The sequence below is a fragment of the Ambystoma mexicanum genome, chromosome 3q (assembly GCF_040938575.1).
Source record: "Ambystoma mexicanum isolate Mex_15411 chromosome 3q, UKY_AmexF1_1, whole genome shotgun sequence".
Classification (NCBI taxonomy): Eukaryota; Metazoa; Chordata; class Amphibia; order Caudata; family Ambystomatidae; genus Ambystoma; species Ambystoma mexicanum.
Window position 1 is genome coordinate 732,135,244 of NC_090926.1, and position 14,275 is coordinate 732,149,518.

The window sequence follows — 14,275 nt, forward strand, 5'->3', positions numbered from 1 at the left end:
TCTGGCACAAGGAAAATGCAGGATGCCATGAGGCCTAGCAACCTCAAAAAGTCGAAAGCTGGAAGACGTTGGGCATGTTGGAACTTGGTAACCATCTGTAGAATATCTTGAGCCCTCACCTCTGGTGGCGAGGCTTTTCCCAGGGAAGTATCCAGGATCGCTCCTATGAACTGGAGTCTCTGCAATGGTATCATTTGAGACTTCTTTAAATTGAGGGAGAAGCCCAGCTTGTGAAGGGAGTAGCACACGTGATTTAGCTGGATCTGAGCTTGCTCCGGAGAAACAGCTCTGATCAGCCAATCGTCCAGGTAGGGGTAGACGTGAATCCCTTCCCTCCTTAGACTTGCAGCCACTACCGACATTAACTTGGTGAAGACCCTCGGGGCGGAGGTCAGCCCAAAAGGCAGTACTCGAAATTGATAGTGAGAGTTGCCAATTGCGAACCTCAGGTATTTCCTGTGTTTGAGATGGATAGGCACATGGAAATAAGCGTCCTGAAGGTCCAGAGATACCAACCAATCCTGAAACTGAAGGGCCTGGAGGATCTGAGAAAGAGTGACCATCTTGAATTTGTCTTTCCTGAGGAATTTGTTCAATTCTCGCAAGTCCAAGATGGGTCTCAGTCCTCCGTCTTTCTTTGGAATGAGAAAGTAAGGGGAGTACCAGCCCTTGTTCCTCTCCGCTACAGGTACCGGTTCTATGGCACCTTTCTCTAGCAGGTCTATAATTTCCTGCAAGAGGAGCGGATCTGGAGCTTTCTGAGAGCTGATCCCCGGTGGATGACTCTGAGGAATATGTAGGAAAGGTAGGCAGTAACCTTGGGCAACTGTTTCCAATGCCCAAGCATCTGACGTGATAGCCTGCCATTCCGCCAGATGTTGAGTCAACCTGCCTCCTACAGGTGTCCTGTGAGGGAAGTCCTCAGAGTGGTTTTGGGGCGGCTGATGCAGATGCCGAAGGTAAAGAGGCACCTGCTGTTGCTGCGGCTTTAGAATATCTACCCCGTCCACCTCGGGTAGTCCTTCTTTGACCCCTTTGAGCCGGTCGTCCTCTACCTCTTCCGAATGAGGAGTAGAAGCGAAAGGACTTGCCCCTCGCAGAGGTTCCTGTGGGACGAAAAGGAGTCTGACGGATTGCAGCTCCTAGGGATTTTGCTGCTGCTTTTGAAGTTTGCAGTTTCTCTAAACTGTCATCCGCCTTTTTCCCGAACAAAGAAGAGCCATCAAATGGCATGTTCAAGAGCCTGGCTTGCACATCTGGGGCAAAACCCGACTTTCTCAACCAAGCGAACCGCCTGGTTGATGTACTTGCCGCCATTGCTCTGCTGATACTGTCAGCCGAATCAATGTCCGTCTGGAGGGATTCGCACATAGCGTCTTTACCGTCCTGTATAATATTCAGGAACGCATCCCTTTCTTCTCCCTCCGGGATGCAGTCAGCCGCTGTAGAAGCACACTCCCAAAGTGTATGACTGAACCTAGCAAGGGTGCAAGTAGCATTAACAGACTTTAACGCCATGCTACATGCTGAAAAGACTTTCTTAGCCATAGCATCATATTTTTTATCGTCCCTGTCCTGTGGGACAGTAGGATAAGCCGTCTTGACGTCGGTAGAGGATGCTGCTTGTACCACCAGACTTTCTGGGGATGGATGTTTAGACAAGAACTCTGGGTCTGTGGAAGATACCCTGTACTTTGCAGACAGTTTCTTATTTACTGCTGGTATTACATCTGGGGTTTCCCAGTTTGTCATGATCTTTCTCTGAAGAGCTTTATGAAAGGGCACCACTGGATCCTCTTGTGGGCCTTTGTCAAGAATATCCGTGAGGTCATCTTGCTGGAAAGATTGTGAAGGTGTAGACCACCCCATGAACTCTGTAATCCTGGCCATTAAGGCTCTGTAGGGGGTTTCAGCATGCTCCCCCGGGTCTGGCTTAGCAAAATCCACCTCAGGGGAAGTGTCTAACCCACTTGCCTCATGTAAAGAATCATGAAGATCCTTTAATTTGCGCTCTTCAGAGGAAAATTCCTCTCTAACTGGGGTTACAGGTCCCTGTAACTCAAATGTGTCTTGTTCGGACAAATCACCCTCTTCTAAAATTGAGGATATAGTTCTCAATTGTTCTGAACTAATAAAGGGAGTAAATCCCATTTCCAAGGCAGAGGGTGCTGAACTTGTCATTATTGGCCTCGAAAACGTCGATGCCGACGTCGAAGGCTTCGAGCGTGGCGTCGAAAACAGAGGTGGAGGCCTCGAGGACCTCGACAGAATTGGAATTTTACTCGACAATATCGACGCCATCGACGTCGAGGGCCTGGGGATCGTCACTGGATGTGTGGTCACCGTGACTTTTCTCGGCGTCGACGCCGGTGTCGAGGCCGGCGTCGAGTCGACAGACCTGTGTGTCGAAGGTCCCTTCGACAACGGCGTCGAAGACCTCGACGTCGACGGAACCTTCGAGGAAGGTTTGGAGGTCATAGTCCTACTCGAGGGTTCGAGACACGCTCGAGAGGTTTCTTTCGCCGGGTACTGCGACTCGCGGCGTTTTTGACCTTCGGGTCTTTCGACCAGAGCATCGCTCTCGGCAGTCTTCGAGGGGGTCGAGGCCGCTTTCTCGAAGACGCTCATCATATTTTTTCTGAATTCCTCCCATTCAGCACGGGAACTATGTTTCGTGGGGCAAGGGATTCTTTTTGGCGAAACAGAGGAAGAGGAAGACGGAGAAGGGGATCTTTGACGTCTCCTCTTCGAGTGTTTCGATCTCGAGGAGTGATGAGACCCACTCCGAGGCCTGGAGCGTGAATGGTGACGAGGAGACGAATGTCTCGACTTCGTCGAAGAAGAAGAAGCTTTAAAAGTCTTACCTTTCTCCAGCTTCCCCCTACGCTCCTTCAGGGCCTTAGCTGTCATGGACATACAGTCCTCGCACTCCGAACAATGGTGTTCGGCTCCCAAGCACCACAGACAATTTCTGTGAGGATCGGTTAACGACATCTTTTTCCCACAATCTCGACATTTTTTGAAGCCGGATCGAGGAGTTGTCGGTTCCGACGAGGAAGCCATCGAGTACGGTATCGAATAACTCGAGGTAAAAAGTACTAAGAACTGAGCAACGGTATTCCGAGGCACCGAGTAGCGCGGAAAAACGGAACTGAGCAACGGACGCTGCGCGCGGCCTTTATAGGCAAGATGACGTCGAGCGTCGATACGGCGGCTGTCGAGGGTCATCGACTCGAGGGACGTCGACGCGCAGCGCCCTCTGGAGAAAAAAAAAAAATTCCGAGGCCAGCAGAGCTGGAAGGATATATATCTAAGATGAGGAATACGTCGGAGGACACAATCCCTTCGAAAGGAACAAGTTACTTACCTGTAACTATTGTTCTCCAGCATGGGTCTGGCATGGATTCAAATGCTCATGAATATTGCCCGTCATAGGCCAGTAATCCCCGGTAAAAGGAAAAACATTTTCACTTTCACTTACAAACTGTATTTCTCCTCTAAACCAATCACTGTAGTCTGGGTCATACTACCCCCAGCCAATGACTGCCCTCTCCCTAGGCCTCTCCTCTGGCAGCCATCTTCAGATTTTGTAGCACATGGAGTGGCAGAATGACCCAGCAGAGCCGCAGAGGGACAGGAGGGAGGGTTTGCATGTGAATCCATGCCAGACCCATGCTGGAGAACAATAGTTACAGGTAAGTAACTTGTTCCTTCTCCAGCATGGGGTCTGGCATGGATTCACATGCTCATGAATAAAGAATACATAGCAGTACAACATTACACAACCACAGGAGGTGGCAAGGCTCAACAGTAGCAAATAGGCTTACCTCTGGAACAGGCTCACCTTCAAGCAAACAATTTGCGTAGCACTGCTTGGACAACCCTGGACTCCTCCCTGGAATCTCTGTCGACACAGTAGAATCTCACAAAGGTGTGCGAAGAACTCCACATAGCAGCCATGCAGATCTCCAGCAGGGTCACACCGGACAAGAACGCCATCGTCGCAGTGATCGCTCTGGTAGAATGGGCTCTCGGACAGCCGGGCAGCGGTCGGTTCGCCACCTGATGACAGCGAGTGATGCAGCCGGAGTGCCACCTTGAGATGGAAGCCTTGGACAATGTCTTCCCACGTTTCACAGGACCAACATTCACGAACAGTTGAGACATCTTCCGAAAACTCTTTGTGCGTGCCACGTAGAACTTCAGAGCACAAGCAACGTCCAGTGAGTGCAAATTCCTTTCAGCCAGCGACAAAGGTTTTGAAAAGAACATAGGCAACACCAAAGGCTCGTTGAGGTAGAAATCTGACGGAACCTTTGGCATAACGGAGGGGTGCGTCCACAGCACCACCCTTGATTCATGAAAAGTCAGATATGGCTGTTTGCAGGAAAGGGCCTGGATCTCACCCACCCTCCTGGCAGAGTTGACGGCCATGGGGAATGCCGTTTTCCATGAGAGGAACTTGAGAGGGGCCTGATGCATAGGTTAGAAGTGGACCCCCATGAGCCTCGTCAGCACCTCGTTGAGTTCCCTGGGACTGGAGCCTTCACCGCTGGGAACAATCGAAATAGTCCTTTGGTCCCACCGTCTCGTCAAGGAGTTGCTCAAAGAGAAGATCGTCCTGGAGACCTGGTGTAGCGGGAGATAGCCGCCAGATGCACCTCGATAGAGGCGTGAGCCAGCCCCGCCTTGGCCAAAGACAACAAGTATGGAAGAATCTGCGGGGCCGGGACCCTCAGAGGGTTGATCTTCTGTGACCAGTACCACGTAGCAAAACGCTTCCACTTGTGACCGTAGCACTTAAGAGTCGATAATGCCCTGGCCTTGGCAAGGATCTCCCTGCAGTCCGCTGGCAACTCGTATCCTCCAAATTCTAGGGCTGCAGGAGCCAAGCCCTCGGGTTCAGCGATCCTGGGTCGTGATGCAGGATTATGCCTCCTTCTCTGGTGAGTAGATCTGCGACGACCAGCAGTTTGACCGGAGGTGACGCAGACAGGCTGAGAAGGCCCAGGTACCAAATCTGCCTCGCCCACACCGGGGCGACGAGTATCATCCTGCATCAGCACTGTTTGAGTTGATTGATGACTCGCAGCAGGAGAGGCAACAGAGGGAACATGTATATGAACAGGCCTTCCCACGGGCAGGAAACCGCGTCCCCCATGCTCCTCGGCTGATGGAACCTGCTGGCGAATTTCTGGCATTTGGAGTTTGTCGCATCGCAAACTGATCGATCTGGGGTCTACCCCACTTGAGGAAGATGCGGTCCAACTGATCCTGTCGAAGTTCCCACTTGTTATCTGGCAATGGTGCGGGAGTCGATGATGGTGTTCTTGACTCCCGCCAGGTGAAAGGGGAACATATCATGAGCAACGTGGAATAAACAATTTAAAAAAAGAACCTGCCCACACACACTATCATGCGATAATACATGTTGCCATTTCGGAACATGTTTTGGACATGTTTACAGGAGATAAGCAGACCCACGATAACTGTCCCTTCCGAGGAGATTACTATAAGCGAAATTTTAAACTGAGAGTTGGTTTAATGAAACTGAGAAGCTATATTAATGGGCAATAATCTCTGAAAAGTAGAGCAAGGCAAATTGTAAAATGACAAAGTGACAGATTTGAGAAGTCAGAACAAGATTGGAATTTAAAGACATAATAATGCAAAGCATCATGATACATTCTGCCTTAGCTGTTTCTGGAGGTACCAGGATTACCTCCTATCACATGGTGTAAGTGAGAAGAGTACTGGGCTAATTACATTACCACAATTGACAATGAGGAAATGACACCAGGGTAGAAGAAAATGTGTGATTGCATTCATTAGACCCTGTAGGTCACTGTGTAATCGGGGAGTTAACAGCCCTCAGAGATGGTGAATGATACGAATGACTATGAGAAGGGGACACAACAACTGGATCTTTACCATTACCCTAAAACTAACATAACAGTCAATTGATATTATTTGTTTTATAGGAAATAAGAACCAGGCGAAATAGTGGATGAATATGTGAGCGCATTGAGGAAGTTAGCCATATTGTGTAGTTTCGGAATAGGAGTGACACAAGATGAATTCATAAGAGATCAGATCATAATTCACACTACTGGTAGTGTAACCTAGGAGAGACTGTGGATGAGTGGTAATCCAATACTAGTGGAGGCAATAGCGATAGCTAAAAAGATTGAGCATACTTCACTGAGCTACAAGGCCACAAATGAGAAAATGAGAGGTTGAACACACACATGCTGTGTTAAGACAGAAGGAAGTTAGGGAAAGTGACAATGTAAAAGAAGAAAGGCGTGAAATAAAGGAATGGTGGAAGAAGTCAGTAAAAGAAGGAGGAGACTCTAAATCAGAACTGAAAAAAGGTTTTTGATGTGACAGATCAGTATGTAGAGGTAGTAGAAGCACTGGTTAGACCGGGAGAGTGAAATGTGTGCAAAGTGCGAATGTAGAGCTAGTGACAATATGATATATGATATGATATATGATATGGCATTTATAACGCGCCTATACACAAGTGTTTCAAGGCGCGACGAGGCAAGGGAGGGGGGAACATGGGAAGACAGATAACGATCCTACTAGGCCAGGTGTCATTCGGATCACGCAAGTGCATGGGAAGGGGGAAAGGGAAAAGTGCAAGGGTGCAGGGAGAGGGGAAAGTGCAGTACATGGGATAGTAGGATAAAGAATAAATAAAACGGCCAGCTAGTGGCAAGTGCAGGCATAAGTGCAGGTTAGGGGGACTGTAGGGATACAGCCCCCCAGCCCAGCAGAGGATCCGACGAGGAACGAGGATCCAGGAAGCGAGCGTGCCATCGGAACAGGGCCTGTCTGACCCTGTCCCCACAAGTGCCTGACTTGCCCATGCCGGGCGCATCGCGGCACGAAATCGAGGATAAACCTCGATTTCACTCGAAGGAACCGCCGGCAGGCGGATCGCCGGCCAATCCAAAGGCCATTCTAAGGCCTGTTGTGTGCCTGTTTGGAGCCACAGGAGCCAGGGGCCATAAACTCTGCCCGTGCTGCTCCAGGTAAGCCACCTGCTGCCTAGAAGCGTCTAATTTACAACGCATTACTTACGCTCTTGTCTAACTAATTGCTGCCACCCCACACGGCCGCACATGTCTTTGCTGTCCTTGCCTATAATTGTGCCACTTGGATACGTCCCATCTCATCTCCTGTCACAGACTGCAATGCCTGCCCAATTGCCATTTTGTACCTAGAAGACTTTATACTGTGCCCAGTAAATTGTGATGCACTGCTGCTGGCTGCCTAATTGTGCCATTTCGCATCTAGATGCCCCTGTACTGCACCTACCCTCTTGATAAACTTGATCTAGGTACCCATGAACCTATGCATTTAAATTTTGCCCCCCATTGCGCTGCTAATGAATCGTCTCATGCTTGCATAATCTGATCCACACCCGTACCCACCATAACTACCATTGCTGTGTCCACGTACTTAGACCCTAGTTTTCTTGGTACTACTTATACCTAGGTGTTCATGGTTTCTCTCAGTGCGTCGTGCCTCATGGTCGCCAACGATCCTCTTGAACTGTGTTGTGCCTTATGGTCGCTAACGGACCACTTTAACTGTGTTGTGCCTTATGGTCGCTAACGGACCACTTTAACTGTGTTGTGCCCTATGGTCGCTAACGGACCACTTTAACTGTGTTGTGCCCTATGGTCGCCAACGGACCACTTTAACTGTGTTGTGCCTTATGGTCGCTAACGGACCACTTTAACTGTGTTGTGCCCTATGGTCGCTAACGGGCCACCTTGATTGTGTTGTGCCCCATCATCATTAACAGACCATGCACTCTAGCCCACTGTGCTTCGTGAATATCACGCCCTCTATCACTAGGCGCAGCCCCAGCTTCAACTAGCCACCTGCACTACACCTTTGTGCCACCCTAGCCAGACATCTCAACCAAACAAGGATAGTAAAGTGCATCTGCGGACCACACCAACTACCATGTGCAGAAACTTGACCTCCTTGACCCTCCTAGCTACAATCATGACCTTTGCTACCCTCAGCTCTCGCCCCCCCATTGATAGAAACCTGAGACTCAGGGCAAGGCTACCTTGCATTTACGAACCTAAAAGAAACAGTACGAACAATACTGCTAGACTCCCATCTTTACAGACACACATGGATAAGCAAACTCTAGCTACGACACCTTTAACTTCAACCCTAACTCCTACTCACCCCTACCAAAAGATACGCCAGAGTCAAAATAAGCACACAAAAAGACTCGTAAGTCATCCCATTCCCAACAACACCCTAACTCTTACTGGATCCCTTATCAATGCCAGATCCATGGTAGCACATGCAATTGAAATTGCTGACATTCTGAACAACAGTAGCATTGACTTCCTTGCCGTAACAGAAACCTGGCTCCATGAGGCAGCAGGACCCTCACTGATGTTAGCCATACCTGACAACTACCAGATCCACAGAGTTGACAGACCTAATGCTAAAGGCGGTGGCCTAGCAATCATCGCGAAAACCACCTTGCCTATCCGACTCACCACCTCACACCCCTGCGCTTCCTGCGAAGTACTTTCAGCAAAAATGCAACTCTCCAATAACCGCACGCTAGCCATTCACCTGATCTACAGGCCCCCAGGTCCCTGGGAACCTTTGAAGATGACCTTACTACCCTCATAGCGAACAATACCCAAAAACACTCGCAAACGTTGCTGATGGGCGACTTCAACATCGGCTTCAATGAACCAGGCAATAAAAATGCCCTTTCTATAAACAGCTATCCTAAACGACCAAGGCCTTACCCAAAAAATTCTCTCCCCCACACATGCTAAAGGCAGAACCCTGGACTGGGTCTCAGAACTCAACTGTAACATAGTCATCACCTCCATCACCCCTCAACTATGGACTGACCACTTTCTAATAAATTTCACTGCCACACTTGACCTCCCCAGCCCCAAGACTATCAAAATGATACCACCACTCCCCACCAGAAATAAAAAAGATATTACTACAGAAAAACGTATCCCCCTCCTCCTGCCCACTATTAACGGTCTGAAGGACAACACTGACCCAGATACACTAGTAGACACCTTTAACAAAGCTATGTCTCACGCACTAGACACCATCACACCTGCAAAATTACGCAAAGCTAAGCAAGAAGCCCACCTCAACGCCTGGTTCACCCCCCACCTTAAGGACCTTAGAAAGCAGAAACGAAAACTCCAAACCATCTGGCGTAATTCGCCCACTAACGACAACAAAGCCAAGCTAACCCAAGCTACAAAACACTACAAGTCTGAAATCATCAACACCAAAAGAAACGTATTCAATGACAGAATTACCAATGGCAAATCGAATACCAAGGAACTATTTGCCATCCTCCGGGAAATGGAATCCCCTATCCAACCATCTGACACGGTCCCAAAGGACAAGATATGGTGCACTAATATACAGAATGCCCTGTCAAACAAAATCTCCACCCTCCAACTTAAAATAACGAAAAAAAAAGACGCCCTCTCTCTTACTGATCATCAACTGCCTCCAGTAACAACCTACCACTATCCCGCCCTTTTAGCTTTAAACCGATCTCCATCATCGACACTGAAAAGGCCATCCTCTCACTGAAGCCCTCCAACTGTAAGGGCGACAGCTGTCCAGCTCAAATAATAAAGGACGCTGCCAGAGACTTAGCCCCTTTCATCTCAAAGCTTATTAACTCATCCTTCAAATCTAACACAGTGCCAGCCAACTTAAAAGAATCTTGGGTCCTCCCCCTTCTCAAAAAACAAACCCTCGATCCTTCTATCCCGACTAACTATAGGCCCATTACCACGGTGCCCTTCCTACTAAAAATTATCGACAGAGTAGCCTATCTCCAAATTCAAGAGTACCTAGAAGCTAATCATCTACTAGGCTCGCGCCAATCGGGCTTCCGCCCTCTCCATGGCACGGAAACTGCCCTGATAGATCTCAAAACCAAAATTGAGGAATTTAAGGATAATGGGAAAACAGCGCTGCTACTCTTACTGGACTTGTCAGCAGCTTTTGATCTGGTGGACCATGCAGTCTTATGCAACCACCTCAAGCTGGCTGCCAACTTCACAGGAGATGCTATAGCTTGGGTCCAATCCTTTCTAGCCAACCGGACTATGAGAGTGTTCTCCTCCACCACCTGTGCTGACCCCATCCAAATCACATGTGGAGTACCACAGGGTTCCTGTGTCTCACCCACCATGTACAATATCTTCACCAAGCCATTGTTCGACAAGTTGGACAGTCTGGGCGTCACCTACACTAATTACGCAGATGACACCCAGATCCTCATACCCCTTTCGGGCAACTACGAAGTGGACCTGGCTCTGGTGAATAAAATTTACATCCTCATTCAAGCATGGATGGCCACACATGGCCTCTGCCTGAACGACGATAAAACTGAAATCCTGCTCCTCGGTTCAGACCACAAACTATCCAAACTCAACCCAGACTACACCTCATTTAACATTGATAACAATACTATTAAGGTTATGCGTGAGGTCAAAACGCTGGGTTTTTACCTTGATTCAGCTCTCACCCTCAAAAAGCAAGTGAATTCCCTCGCCTCCTCAACCACCTACACGTGTAAACTCATCCGTGCCGCCAGACCCTTCCTGTCCAGTGCCAGCTGCCTCACCTTGGCCAATGCCCTTGTCATGTCCAGACTCGACTATTGCAACGCCTTATACTCAGGTGCCAACAAGTCGGTCACTGACAAACTCCAGAGATTGCAAAATAACGCTCTTAGAGCAGCTCTGAACATCCCACGCAGAGAACATATCTCCAAACACCGGATTGAAGCCCACTGGCTAAAGATAAAGGACAGAATCCTTCTTAAAACTATTTCCCTCACTTCTAAATGCCTCAACAATCAAGCACCCCCCTACCTAGCGGAAAGAATCAACTGGAGACCCTCTAACCGACTGACGAGATCTGCCAATACCTTCCTACTGGAAGTCCCCAGATTCAAACTTACCACAGCGGGCGGTGCAAGTTTCCCAGTTAGAGCTGCACAATCATGGAACACACTCCCACCCGACCTTAGATGCCCCTTACCCTACACAAGATTCAGATCCTACGCTCTCAAATGGCTGCACAACAACGACATGCAACGTCCCTCACCCTAGTGGAAACGGCACAACCTGTTATAATGCTGCTCTTTTTGCGTTTAAACTTGATATTTTATATGCATTGTATCACCTACTGTAACCAACCACTGTTTTTCTGTAATAGCCTGTGTCAGGCTTTGTAACTAAGTTTCGAGTCCTCTTGTACTGTTGCGCCCAGATGCCCACGGGCTCGGAGCGCATTAACAAATAAATAAACAAACAAACAAACAAACAAAACAGTCTCCAAGTGCAGGAGTTGCCAGGGTGCAGTGCAGGCGAGCCACTGGCGGGGCCTGGGTCTGTGAGCAGAAATGGTGGCCTTGTGACCGGTGAAGATTCAGCCAGAAATCAGCAGGGGAGAGGAAGAGAGAAAGCAGAACCAAAGAGGAAGGTTCTGAGGTGCTTCCGGAACTGCGGATGGTCCTCCTCAAGTTTCAGGGAGGCAGGAAGGCTGTTCCAGAGGGAGGCCCCTGCCGAAGAGAGAGAGAGATCTACCACCAACTTGTTGCTTGGAGAAGCGACTGACCCCGAGGGAGTTGGAGGCGGATGAGCGAAGAGCTCAGGAAGGAAGAAATTTGGAAATAGAGAGTTGAAGGTATTTCGGCCCCAGCTCCCAGAAGGCCTTGTGGACAATGCAGAGGGTTTTGAACTTAATCCTCGCTGCCACTGGGAGCCAGTGCAGAGATTTCAGTCCTGGAGAGATACGAACCCTGGGCTTGAGGCCAAGAACAAGTCTTGCAGTCCTGTTCTGGATAAGTTGCAGTCGGCGGAGAGTAGAGGCAGGCAGATTTAGATAGAAGCTGTTACAATAGTCAAACGTAGAGAGAACCAGGGCTCTGGAGACAGTGAGCTTCTGGGGGAAGGTGAGGAAAGGAAGAATACCTCTGAGGAGGTGCAGATGGTAGTGAGACTTCTTAGAGACATCAGATGTGAGGACAGAAGGAGAGTGTGGAGTTGACGATGACCCCGAGGTTTTTTGCCTCGCAGGTGGGAGCAGGAAGAGGGCCAAGAGAGGCAGGCCAGAGATGGGCAGGGAAGGAGGGAGTGGGTGTGCCGATGAGTAGAATCTCAGTCTTACTGGCATTAAGGCAGAGGTCATTGGCTGCACACCACTCCTGGATGGCAGACAGACAGTCACAGATGAGGGAAGGAGAGGAGGAGGCCGAGGGTAGCCTGAAAATGAGCTGGGTATCATCCGCATAGCACTGAAAATTGGGGCAGAGAGCGGCGATGCGGTGGGCAAGGAGTGCCAGGTATTGGTTGAACTGCCAGGGAGAGAGGTTAGATCCCTGGGGGACACCGCAGGTAGAGAAAAAGATCAGAGAGGAAGGACCCAAGTTGGACCTTGGAGGGTCGATCGGAGAGGAAGGAAGTCAGCCATGCCAGAGCCTGACCAGTGAAATCTAGGTTATCACAGAGGCGCTTGAGCAGGATGGCATGGTTGACAGTGTCAAAGGCAGAAGAGAGATCAAGCAAGATGAGGAAGCAAGGGGTGTTGGAGTCGAGGTTGGAGAGCAGGTCTTCATGGATGTTCAGGAGAGCAGTTTCCATGCTTCTGGCAGCTCTGAAGCCAGACTGATGGTCATGGAGACAACCAGCAGATTCAGTGTGGAGATTAAGCTGGGAGATAGCCAGTTTCTCCAGGAGCTTGCCCAGGAAGGGAGTGATGGAGATTGGGCGATAGTTAGCCGGGCAGGAGGGGTCGGCAGAGGGCTTCTTAAGAAGAAGGTGCACAAGGGAGTGCTTCAGAGGGGATGGGAAGACTCCCGTGGTGAAGGAGTGATTACAGAAATCAGCCAGGGCAGGAGCTAGGGAGTCGATGTGGTCCTTGATGGTTTTGGATGAACCGGGGTGAACCTGTTTCGACGAGACTTTCATAGATCGGACTTGTCTAGAAACCTCGTCTGCAGATAAAAGGGGAAAGGCAAAGAAGGAGGGAGGGGGGGTGGCTGCAGAAGGGCCAGAGGAGGAGCAGGGGATAGGGGGAGGGAGGCAATAGGAGGAGAGTGAGGACAGGATGTCCTGAGTTTTAGAAATGAAGTGAGAAGCCAGAGCCGTGCAGAGGGCCTGGGAGGGGACAGGAGAGGTAGACACTGTGGCGGGATTGGCCAGTTCCTTACAGATTTTAAAGAGTTCAGCCGAGTTGTTAGATGCTGCAGAGATGCGGGTTGGCTATGAGCTCTCTTCTTGGTGAGGACGGAGAGCCGGTATTGCCTTTGTAGCAGGCGGCAGGCCAGTTTGTCAGAGGATGAACAAGAAGCACGCCATTTCCTCTCAGCCGCCCTGCACTTGCGTTTTAGGGTAACGAGGTCCGAGTCATACCAGGAGTTACACTTGGCTTTGAGCTTCAGGTGGATTCTCATGACAGGGACAAGGATATCAAGAGTATCAGATATAGAAGAGTGGAGTGTGGAGAGGGCTGTGTCAGGGTGAGAGTCAGCCAAAGGGGGATGAGGGGGAGAGAAGGTGGAAGCGAAAGCCTCAACTGACACGTGCTTCATGGGTCGGATGACCGAGAAGGTAGGTGGAAGTGATGGAGGTGGCTTGCCCCGAGGGGTGGGGAGGGTGAGGTGGGAGGATAGGAGAAAGTGATCACTCCAGGAGAGAGGAGTGGAGAGAGGGACAGAGGGGAAGGTCTGAGGAGATCAGAACATCGAGAGTGTTCTCTGCAGAATGAGTCGGGCCAGAGGGGAGAATGTTGAGTGAGAGAGAGTCGCAGAGGTCGCAAAAGAGTGTAGAGGGGGGGCAGGAGGCATCCAGGTGGATGTTGAAGTCTCCAAGAAGGAGGAGTTGAGTGGTTGAGGCCAGGAGTGAGGAGACGAGGTCCGCCCACTCAGAGAGGAAGGAAGAGATCTGACCAGGTGGTCGATAGATAGTAGCCACAGTAAGGGAATGGCTAGAGGAGAGAAAGTGAGCCTGCAGATGAGGCATTCAGAAGAGGAGGCAGGAATCCACTCAGGGAAGATAAGGGCAACACCCCCACCAGAGCGGAAAGGCCTGGGCGCAAAGAGGATCTTGTAGCCGTCAGGTAGGAGTGTGTCAAAGCTGGTGACAGAGCTGGCCGTGAACCATGTCTCAGTGAGACCGAGGACATCGAGGTCAAGTTCTTCAAGGAGGTGGCAGATAGAGGAATG

General features: G+C 49.9%; 1 protein-coding gene across 6 annotated transcripts in view; it reads right to left on the minus strand.

Moving 5' to 3' along the window:
* Nucleotides 1-14,275, minus strand: part of METTL23 (methyltransferase 23, arginine) — a 610,690-nt gene that overhangs the window by 287,252 nt on the left and 309,163 nt on the right. The gene's annotated exons all lie outside the window — the stretch shown is intronic.